This window comes from Silene latifolia, chromosome Y (assembly GCF_048544455.1).
Source record: "Silene latifolia isolate original U9 population chromosome Y, ASM4854445v1, whole genome shotgun sequence".
Lineage (NCBI taxonomy): Eukaryota > Viridiplantae > Streptophyta > Magnoliopsida > Caryophyllales > Caryophyllaceae > Silene > Silene latifolia.
In genome coordinates this window covers 15,289,107-15,299,233 of record NC_133538.1, presented here as the reverse complement: position 1 = coordinate 15,299,233, position 10,127 = coordinate 15,289,107, and the positions used below count along the sequence as shown (strand labels likewise).

The 10,127-nt window shown below is 39.0% G+C and overlaps 1 non-coding gene across 1 annotated transcript; it reads right to left on the bottom strand.

Moving 5' to 3' along the window:
- Positions 1-4,893: 4,893 nt before the first annotated feature.
- LOC141634909 (small nucleolar RNA R71) lies at positions 4,894-5,000 on the bottom strand. The gene has a single exon (XR_012539625.1). It is a non-coding gene; the product is annotated as a small nucleolar RNA R71 (small nucleolar RNA).
- Between the last annotated feature and the right edge of the window lie 5,127 nt (positions 5,001-10,127).

Here is a 10,127-nt window from a genome sequence, read left to right as displayed (position 1 = left end):
TCTCCTTCTCTTTTGTTCTTGAGCTATCCAAATGGAAGAACAAGGATTCAAGTATAGAATCCCTCCCAAAAGCATATACCCAAGGAATACATCTTAATAACCAATATTATTTAGATCTAGTAATAATATTAGTTTTTGCTATAAAATTGATACAATATAAATTGTAATTTTACTCTTGAATATTTCGGTCAAGAGAGGAGTAATTTTTGTGAGTTTATTTCTCTAGAAAAATCATATATTGTAGAGATTATCCATTTTCTTACACTAGAAAATTGTATTGTGTATCACAAAATGAATGAATAATTAGAGAGGAAAAATTGCTCTCTTTCTTTTGATAGGGCCGAAAAAGAGAAGAGAGAGAGGGCCTTGGGTAGGTAGCCCAATACCTTTTATTTTTGCTCTTCTCAAAAGCATAGGTGTGCATGGCTACTCCTTTAGGTATAATTATTGTGTTTTCTACTCAAGATAAAAACACAATGTATATCATATACTCCCTCCATTATTTCGGCATATACAACATAAAATGGATGCTCCATTTTATTTTGTCATTTGTCAATTGTAACATATGTGACATGTTACTTGACATATGAAATTGTAATGTATTTTTAACATATTAAAAATCAAGATACTCATAAAATATGTCATTTAAAAAATCGACTAGTAATTCGTAATTACTTGTACCAAAAGTTTCCAAATTATAAACTACAACATTCTGTATTTATAATAATTTATTCATTTCGTTTCAATTGTTTCTGTAAACAATAATTTCATCTAAGTAATAAAATAATTCGATTACTTAGACCGTGTCTCATTTAATCATATTTACAATAAGATGCGTAAATTATACTCACAAAATCATCCGTCAATTTTAAGCAATTTAATTAACTCGTATCGGTATACGATTAATTAAATTATCAAGTAAGAGTATTTCCCTATAGGTATGACCTAAGGGGATCAACTGATCACCACCGTCGCACGACAGTAATGTCAAACTCTAGTCAGCCAATCATTACCGATATGTGTGGACCAGTTGACTGTAAAATATTACATCCCATATGTATTCTTAAAATGAGATTTAATAATGATATTTAAATCATGTGATCGCACTATTGTTGAGGACACATTTCCCAACACTAATACCATCCCTCGGGTTTCCATACTCAGCACTGTGATTCGCCATCTATTCAATAAGGGCCCATCCCTTATCATCGTCGGTGTTTTTCTGGAATCTCCCACTAGATTAAATCGCATAAAAAGTAAATTAGGGCAAAAATTAAATAAAGCAAGACGAAGAATTAAAGCAAATGAAATGAAGTTTATTATTTAGAAAGGAGAAAGAGATTACAATCGTGCGAATCCGGCGTAAAGAACAATCAAATCCGAGCGAAATAAATCCCAAAATAGAGTTACAGTAAAGGAGAAAATAGTACGCAGTCTTGAATGATAGATCCACTTTGATAGTAGGAAAATTTGATGCTAATAACCTAGTAACATAATGCTAAAATAGAAAAACAACTAAGTCCATAAGCTAAAATAAATTCACGGGCTAATTAAAGCCCACGCCAGCAGAAACTACTCGATCGAGTGGAATAAAACCACTCGATCAGGCAAAACCATAGAAAATCTACTCGATCGAGTAGAATAGTTACTCGATCGAGTAACCCCTCTTCACAGAACTTCTGGATCGAGTAGAAAAGCACTCGATCGACCAACCAAGGATGTAAAAACCACTCGATCGACTTAACAAAACCACTCGATCGTGTCTTCTGTCTTCAATTCAGCTCAAATCCGTGCCCGACTGCCTCGTAAACCGTGCCTTCACGCACTCCAATGCAATATCTTACTCAGGAAAATCCCGTCTCCTCTAAATGCATGCAAAAAGAACGAAAAATGGTACGATTCCACTACTTTCGCAATCATTTCTACGAAATGGACAAAACGAACCAAAGTAGCCAATTCGGGGCATAATGCAATATAAATAGTACAAAAGTACACAATAATACGTGCTAAAATAGGCTAAACAGACTATATAAAATGCACGTATCATCGCTCAAGTCACCCTTTGAGCTTCTCACTCCAAGGGGGATGTGCACATTGAGTGCTTAGGTTATGGAGGGACTTGTGTGGTGAGACACGACGTCTGGCAGGGGACTTGAGTTTCACTCGGGCCCGGTACCACGGACGTCTTCCGAGTACCTTGTGTTGATAGTGGTGTCGTGGGCGTGTACTAGTCACTGGTTTGTGGAGATGTATGTTGGAGGGTGAGTTCTATGTATCATCATACTTTGTTGGTTCTTACCTTTCATTTTCATATGAATAGGTAAGCTTAGTATTGTATGCATTGAATATTTATATCGTTAAGCTAACACTTGGATTTTGAATTATCTGTGGTGAACCATATGGTGATTTCCGCCCTTATGGGGAGCAGTGATGTGACCATAATTAGCGCATATTTATCCCCCGAATTAGCCTTGTTCCCATGCTTTTTAGTGCATATTTGGGTCATTTATTATCTTTAGTTCTTTGTTTTGCATATTCTTTGAGATTTTGATCCCTTGGTAGGAAATGAGTAAGAATCTTGCATTTTCATGGCAAAACAAGACTAAATTGATCGAATCCAATGACCATGCATCAAGGAGAGACAAGATTAGAAGGTCTTTGTACATATTATAGTAGCTGAGCAATGTTGAGAAAGGATCCTTGAGTCCCCAAGGAAATCCCCAAGAAATTTATGAAGAAAAGGGAAGAAAAGAAGAAGAAATCTTGCTGAAGAACAATCCGTGCGGATTGACTACAATCCGGCTGTCCTCCACCTGCACAATCCGTGCGGTTTCATCCCAAGACGCTCGGGTTAGCACTGCCACAATTCGCCCGGATTCCTCCAAAGCCGCTCGTGTTCCACCGCCAGAATCCGCCCGTCCCGACACTAATCCGCTCGGATTCCTCTACAGCACAATTTCGTCTTCTCCAAGCTACAAAGAAAGAAGCCCTTCCTTCGAAAAATACCGGCTCCTCCCTGCTCAATCTAAAAAGTGTAATTACTAGTTTAGCCCTTAGTTAACCCTAATGCATCCCCCTAATTTCCACTATAAATACCCCATTAATCTAATTAGAAGAGCATGTTCTTCTTATTAATTCTTAGAGTAGTTAATACCAATCAAATCTCTCTTTAATTTTATAATAAACAATTAATCAAGTTCTAATACAAGTTTTATTTCCTTAATCTCTCTTTTGTTCATCCTTTATTTTGGGTAATTGAAGATTATTTGGGTTATTATTGGGAGATTGACAACCTCTCAATCAAGCATCAAGTACTTCTTTTATCTTTGCTTTATTATTGGAATCATTAGTAGGTATAATTCTCTTAATCCCTTTTTAATTATTGTTAATTACTTTCATTTATTCATCATGTTTCATTTTGTTGGTATGAATGACTACCTTGCTAGCATGATCAACATGATAATGAGTGAGTAGTCTCTTAGCTAGGGTTAATGGGTGATTAGGGGAAACCAACATGGGGAATGATTCATGCTTAAATTAATATGCTTTCATATTTTATTTGCTTGCTTGTTTTGATCTCAACTCATGCACATGTTATATTGGATGAAATGCATGCCTATGAATCCTTGCATTTTTTACCCATCACCTATCTTTTCAATGAGACTTGTAAGACATAAACCAACTCGAGTCTCATTAGACCATGCATGTTGTTGAGTAGGGAAGATTAAGTCGACTTGTAGGTGTTGTACAATCTAATCGATTCGGCTCCGGGACCCAAACTTTCCTAGGATTGTAAGATATAACCCAACTCAATCCATCACAACAATAATTGCTTGCTTATAATTTGAGAACATGTTTGTATGATCAATTCCCATGATTCCCCTATGATCCCATGACACCCTAGTGCTTTTTAATCAATTGTTTACAACCCTTTTATTTCATCTTGCTTGTTTATTTTCATTGCTATTTTAGTTAGTGATCTTCTACATCAACCCAAATTGTGACACCCCTAAGACACCACTAGTTTCAATAGAAATCTCATCTCAATTCCCGTCCCTTGGGATCCGACCTTTACTTGCCTCTTTACTAATTGTAGAGTTGTTTGTGAAGCTATAAATTGTGTTTTGATTCGGACGTGACCCAACGACCACACCTTTAATTGTGAACACGAAACGGACCGATCAAAAATGGCGCCATTGCCGGGGACGGTGTTTGCTTGATTTAGATTTCTTACATTGTTATTAGTTGTGTCTTTCTTTGCCTTGGGGAAGTAAAACTCCTCAAGGTTTGTTCTAATTGTTTTCAAGTTGTTTGATATTTTGCATGTCTAGAAGATCACAAGGTGACTTGTTACCTTTTGATCGTGAAATTGAAAGAACCTTAACAAACAATAGGAGGCTTGCTAGGAGGAATTTGAGAGGTATTAGTGAGGTTATTCAACCAACTATTGAGTTCATCAACCCTTTTGCAAGAGAAGGAGAGGAGAACCCATTACACAATACCACCCAAAATCAACCTACAATGCCTAAGTTTTCATCACATTCTGTACCCACCGAGGAGAACCTACCCAATGGTACTCCCACACCACAACATCTAACCGGAAATTTTATTGCCAAATCCGCCTTTATCCAATTAGTCAAAAGGAGCCAATTTGGGGGGATGCCTAGTGAAGACCCTCATTCTCACATGGAAACCATTTGTGACTATTGTGATGCGATCTCTCAAACCGGTGTAACTCAAGACCAAATTCGATGGGTCTTATTTCCTTTTTCTCTAATTGGCACCGCAAAACAATGGTTGAAGGGCCTTGATAAGGCCACTCTCGGAATTGATTCTTGGAAGAAGTTGGCTCTAGCTTTCTACAAAAAATTCTACCCACCGGAAAAGACTAACATGCTAAGAGCTCAAATTACGGGTTTTAAGCAAAGGGATGAAGAATCTTTGTATGAAGCTGGGGAGCGGTTTAAGGGAATTTGTCGCTCATGTCCTCACCATGGACTTAGCGAATGGTTCTTGGTACAACAATTTTGGAACGGTTTATATGAAGATTCGGGGAACATTCTCAACATGGGATCAAATGGAATGTTCGCCGAAGTCGATGACAATCAAACATGGAACAAAATTGAGGAAATGGCGGTCCATAACTCACAATATAGTAGACCTCGCAAGGCTACTAGAGGAGGAAAGCATGAAGTGGACTCCGTTACTCAATTCGGTGCTCAACTTAGTGCTCATATTGACACAATCAATTTGAAGTTTCAAAAAGCTATGGCTAGACTTGAAGAAGTCTCAAAATCACCAAAGCATCATGTTAATGCCATGACGGCATCTTCATCAATCCCAAGTGGGATATGTGAGAATTGTGGAACTTTGGGACATGACCAAAGTGAATGTAGGGGAACAAATGAACAAGTGAATGCTTTACAAGCATACAAGAGTGGTACCCCTTATTCCAACTATTACAATGAGAACACCAAATTCCATCCAAATCTCTCATACAAAAGCCAAAATGTTCAAAACCCTCAAACAACATACACCCCACCTCCCATAAGAAACCAAAATCAAAATCCATACAATCACCAAAATGACCAAGGTTTTGATGTCCAAAAAGCGGTCCTCCAAATGCAAAAGAATCAACAAGAATTTTTCACTCAAATGCAAAAAGATAACCAAGCAAAGGAAACCACCATCAACAACATCCTAGCTCACACCAAGATGTTGGAAACCCAATTGACTCAACTAGCATCTTCAAGCTCGAAAAGACAAAAGGGGCAATTACCACCTCAAAGTAATCCCCCAAGACATGAAACGGTTAGTGCCATTCACTTGAGAAGTAGTACAAGGTATGAAGCACCGAAGAAGCAAGTTGAGGATGAAGTTGTGGAAGCTAGTGATAAGGAAGAAATTGTGCAAAACTCCAAAGATGGAGAATCATCAAAAGAAGAAAGTTCAAAGAAAAATGAAGACAAGGTCAAGGAGAAGGAGCCCATTGTGATTAGACTTCCTTTTCCAAGTCGTCAAGCCAAGCCCAAATTTGATGACCAAATTGGAAAGTTTATGAAAATTGTGAAGAATTTGGAAGTCTCAATTCCTTTCACGGAATTAATAAATCACGTGCCGGCCTATGCAAAATACATGAATGATATCCTCACAAAGAAGAAGTCGATCCGGAAACTTGAAACTATCGCCTTCACTAAGGTGAGTAGTGCAATACTTCAAGGGAGTTCACCTCCAAAACTAAAGGATCCGGGAAGCTTCTCAATACCGTGTACCATTGGCGACACAACGATCAACAAAGCCTTATGTGATCTAGGGGCTAGTGTGAGTGTTATGCCGTACTCGGTGAGTAAAAGGTTGGGGATGGGAGAGCTTAAATGCACCAACATCACACTCCAAATGGCCGATAGATCGACGAAGACACCATTAGGGATATGTGAAGATGTCCCCGTGCGAATTGGGAAGTTTTTCATCCCGGTGGACTTTGTCATTGTTGATATGGAGGAAGATTCCAACATTCCAATCATTCTAGGAAGACCTTTCCTACATACCGCGGGTGCGGTGATTGATGTGAAACATGGTGAGCTCACTCTAGAAGTGGGAGATGAAAGCATAACCTTTAATCTGGACAAGACTATGAGAGCTCCTCGTTTGCATAAACCGTGTTTCATGATTGATCATTATAGCCGAAAGGATGAGAGGAAGAAATCGGAACTCCAATGGAAGAAGAAAATTGAAGATGCTCCATTCAAAAAGCAAGTGAATTGTGACAAGGAGAGCTTGCAAAGCTCATCAAAATCAATCAAAGAAGAAGAGGATGGCCTCATTGGCCAAGAGAAGAATTTGGGAGAGTTGTCTCCATCAAATCAAGAGATTTTCAATGATCAACTTAATGAAGTTTGTGGTCTTTGGGACGACGAATTTGAAGGGATTTTTAATCCCTACATTGGTAATGCCATCGATCAAGACCGGCAACAAGGGCCAAAGTCTATTGAAGAGCTTTATAACGATAATGAACAAGATTTTGATTATTTCTTCAAGGTGTTGAGCAACATCAACAACGCCTTGAACAGCCCCCTTGATATCTCATCAAGAATGAGAGTTTGTTGGAGTCCTCCCTAAACCACCGTTTGTAAATATTTCTAACTCCCTAACTCGCATTTCAATTCTTGTATTGCATTTTTGTCATCTTTGGATTTTTATTTACTTTGATCAAGATAATTGTCATGTTTGAGAGATGTGAGGGAGGGACTAATAATTTCAATTGATGTGTAGTGCTTTAGCTTAGTGTGGGGATAACAATTGCTTAGGCTATCCATGCCTTAGTAGTGCCCCCACAATGAAAAACACGAGATATGAAGAAGAATGGAAGAATGATAAGGGATATGCATTGTACACGGATAGAACTGAATCCGGGTATAAAGAGGCCGAATCCGAGCGGATTCAGGAGAATCCGCCCGTCTACAGACAATCCGAGCGTATTGGGTAGAAGACGAACGTCCCTATGAGCTGAATTTTTGAAAGATTTTTGACTGTAAGAGAATCCGGGCGTTCTGAACAGCAATCCGCTCGTCTCTGAAAATCCACTCGTCTTGAAAGGAAGACGCCCGTCTTCTTTGCTGAGGAAAACAAGAAAAATTCCTGGACTGAAATCCGTCCGTCTTCTGAAGAATCCGCCCGTCCCGTGTCAGCGATTCCGAGCGTCTTCTCTTAAAGACGCCCGTCTTTAGGCGAGTTTTTTCCAACCCAGAAAGTGCAGAATCCGCCCGTCTTGAGCAGAAACCGCACGGATTGCCCCTGCAGTTCGAATTTTTTTCGGGCTTTATAAAACCCTTCCCACCTTCATTCATTCATTCATTCATTCATAACACTACTTCAAAACATCAAAACCCTCATCCTGTCCCTCACAAAAACAAAATTCCTCAACTACATTCACCAAAATCAAATCAAATCATCCTTTTAACAACAAATCAATCACTCCTTTTTCAATAAAACTCAAAACCAAGCACAAAATCATCAACCTTTGAGTCGATTTTTGAATTCATAAAGGCAAAGCCTTTCACCTTTAAATCGATTTGGGTACACTACAAATTGAAGATTTTTCATTCTTTTCTTAGTTAATTCATCAATGGCAAGGACTAAGGGAGCAACAAAGGCAACAAAGGCACCAAAGGCTAAGACACTTTCACAAAGGCAAAAGGCTCTTCAAGCAAAGAAAGCATTGGCTATGGTGGTAGCAACCCCAAACTTGGAAGTGAAACAACAACAACAACCTTCTATGGGAGCAACAACATCTACGACTCCGGAAATTGATCAACTTTTGCATTATCCGGAGGTAACTTTTATTTCCAAAACCAATAGAGATACTTTTGCCAAGTTTGCTAGGAAATCATTTCAATCCACCAAGTTTATTTGTGAAGATACCTTAGATAAGTTGGGTGTCCTTGAGCAAACTAGAGCCTTTTTCAAAGCAATGGGGTTGAAGAAATTGTTTGAATCAAAAGAATTGACATACCCCTCCCTTACCTTGGAGTTTTTGAGTTCTCTGAAAGTCACCAAAGTTGAGACTAGGGAGAACCTCGAGTTTCGTCTAGCTAATGTTAGTAGATGCATTTGCTTTAGGGAATTGGGTGAAATTTTGGGTCTTAGTGATGAACCGAGTTATTTTAAGAATTATGAAAAGTATGACCCCGACCTTCTTTGGGAGGCAATTTCCAGAAGGAAATTTGAGGATTTTCATGCGAGTCGTGCTCTTTTAGTCCACCATCCGGGCATAAAGGTATGGCACAAGGTCATAGGAAACACCATTATTGCAAGGAAAGATACCAACCATTTCACCAAACTTGATTTTATTCTTCTTGAATCGGCTTTGAACATTGGAAGAGTACACACTAAGCCTTTCAATTCTTTAAGGCTTTTGGTAGATGGATGGCTCAACATTGATTGTGGGAAGAAAGGCACTACCGTTATTGTCAATGGCAGCCTAGTCACTATCCTAGCTAAATACTTTGAGCCTAACTTCAACAAGGATAACAAGTATGAAGCAAAGGAGGGTGGTCATCTTGTTGATATGCATACTATGATACACAAGTACAAGTGGGTTGCCCATAACCCTCTTGACACCAAGTATGGATGGCTCACTAGTGAGGCTAGATCGTTTACTTTGCATTCAAAGATTTGTCGTCTAAGCGTCCACCGGACCAATTATCTACTTCCCCTTTCAAAAGAGGCCGAGTATATTATCCAACAACAAAAGGGTGAACTTGAAATGCCCTCCTCTTCCATTGTCACACCACCTTACCCTTTTGAGGACCAAGAGTTCAAGCTGGAAGGTGTTGAAGCAAGAAATGATTATTTGACTCTTCTCATGCAAGCAATGCACAAGAAAGCCTTTGAGGATCGGAAAAATGCTTACTTGGCTCAATATCCACCCCTCCTACACTTAGCTAGGCAAGGACTACTTGATCCATCATGTCCTTTGCCTAGTTGGGCGGATAGAGAAATCCTATTTCCGGGTGCATCTAGGGTCGTTTCGGGTGACAATGAGGTTGTCGGTAATGAAGAGGTTGATGATAACATTGATGAGGAAGCAAGTGAAGAAGGAGAAGAGGATGGTGAGCAAGATGATGAGCAAGGTGAAGAAGAAAGTGAAGAAGCAAATGAAGAGGGAAGTGGCAATGAGACCACTTCTAATGAGGAAAGTGATGATGGTGATGATATGATGGAAAATTAGCAAGCCTTGGAGGCTCCTACCCTCTCATGGTTTGTCTATTTCTCTCTTTGTTTTAATTATTTTCTTGATCATTGTTGGAGTAGTCCTAGCACCATAGAGGACTCACACCTCGGTACCATTGAGGTGTTCTCATTTTATTGTTCCCACTTTCAAAATCCAAAATGCCAAATTAGTTTCATGCATTGCATAGTGTGTGCATGAACTACACCCATCCTTGGACATTAGCAATAGTGTCTAACTCGGTTTGGGGAAGTTAATGCATACACAACGGGAGGTAATCTAAATTATCCTCTTTGTCATAACAAAAACCATGCATCATGTAGTGTAGACTAGTGTAGATTGCATTTAGTATAGAAATCATTCATCATCTTTGCATAATTTCCCATCATTTTGGCCA